The 1832-nt window shown below is 37.2% G+C and overlaps 1 pseudogene; it reads left to right on the forward strand.

Annotated features, from left to right (window-relative positions):
- The first annotated feature begins 230 nt into the window (after positions 1-230).
- LOC150054898 (small ribosomal subunit protein eS6 pseudogene) lies at positions 231-952 on the forward strand (annotated as a pseudogene).
- The last annotated feature ends 880 nt before the right edge of the window (positions 953-1832 follow it).

Raw genomic sequence — 1832 nt, forward strand, 5'->3', positions numbered from 1 at the left:
GCAAAAACAAAGTAAAACTACAGACCAGAATATCACTCTTGACCACTGATGGAAAAAAATATCACAAGATATAAAGAAATTCGTTCTCACAAGCACGTGCAGACATATATCCAGTTTAAATGGTTACGATTAAAATAAACACGTAGATCTGTATAACAAATGGAAATGTGATTGAAAAAGTTCAGTGAACTCTTTTTCGTGGTACCTCCTGGGTGTGCAGCTGCTTTAACATGAAGTTGAATATCTCCTTCCCAGCCACTGGCTGTCAGAAACTCATCCAAGTGGACGATGAACACAAACTCCATACTTGCTGTGAGAAGCGTATGTCCACAGAGGTTGCCGCTGATGCTCTGGGTGAAGAAGGGAAGGGCTACGAGGTCCGAATCAATGGTGGGAATGACAAACAAGGTTTTCCCATGAGGCAAGGTGTCTTGACTCATGGTCGAGTTCGCTTGCTACTGAGCAAAGGGCATTCCTGTTACAGACCAAGAAGAACTGGAGAGAGAAAGAGTAAATAAATCTGTTCGGGGTTGCCTTGTGGATGCCAATCTGAGTGTTATTGTCAAAAAAAAAAAGGAGAAAAGTGTATCCCTGGACTGACAGATACCACCGTACCACGCCATCTGGAACCCAAAAGGGCTAGCAGAATCCGCAAGATTTTCAATTAAGAAGATGATGTCCACCAATATGTTGTTTGAAAACCATTGAACAAAGAAGGTAAAAAAACCCAGGAACAAAGCACCCAAGATTCAGTGTCTTGTTATTCCATGTGTCCTGCAACACAAACACATCGCTCTGAAGAAGCAATGTACCAAGAAAACCAAGGATGAGGCTGCTTTTGGCTAAGAGAATGAAGGAGGCCAAAGAAAAACGTCAGGACCAGATTGCCAAAAGGCGAAGGCTGTCTTCTCTGAGAGTGTCTACTTCCAAGTCTGAGTCCAGTCAAAAATAAGAGTCTTTAAGAGTAATGAATAAAAAAAGACATTAATTGTCCAAAAAAAATTCAGTGAACCCTTGCAAGGAATGCAACTTTAGCTTACCATTTGAAGCAAAGAGTAAAGTTCACTGCATCAATTGAATAAAAACTAGAACATATAGTTGAATTCCTAAGAAGCAGTTGCTAACACTCAAAATGCATGGAGAATAAAACTCCCAGCAGACTGGAAACAGAGAGGAACATTGTAGACTTGATATTAAAAATAAAAGGCTGGACAAAGCTAAAATCATACGTACTTGTGAAAGACTAAATGAATTTCCTCTGTGGCAGGAAATAAAGACAAATACCTTCTCTTAGCACTTTGATAAAACAGTGTGTTAGATTTAATGGCCAATGCGATAAGGTAAGAAAAGGAATTAGAGGCATTTAGGCAGAAAAAAATAAGCCTGCTTTTATTTGGAAACAATGTAGGGTATGTAAAAAACTTTAAATGATCTACAAACTTCATGGGATGAATAAGGGAGTTCATAATGACTTGTTTCTATATATTAGCATCAAATAGTTAAAAAGTGAGATTAAAAAGAATAGCATTTTACAATGCAGGATAAAAAGTAAATTTAACAAAACATATGATTTAACAAAGTTTCACAAAAAGCAAGTAATGAAGCAATGAAGACATGAGTAATCAGGAAACTGCAATGTTTATGGAAATATAAATTCTGTCCACATGGATATTTATAGTAAACACAATAGCAAACAAAATCTCACACAAGGTAGTTTGGCAGACATAAACAAGCTGGTTTCAAAATTTATAATACAAAATACCCAGAGTAGCCAACAACTTTAAAAAGAAAAAAAGTCAACCAGGTGACAGTCACTTCCTGGCTTTTTTTTG

Source organism: Megascapheus bottae, chromosome 14, assembly GCF_031878675.1.
Source record: "Megascapheus bottae isolate mThoBot1 chromosome 14, mThoBot2.hap1, whole genome shotgun sequence".
NCBI classification, from domain to species: Eukaryota; Metazoa; Chordata; class Mammalia; order Rodentia; family Geomyidae; genus Megascapheus; species Megascapheus bottae.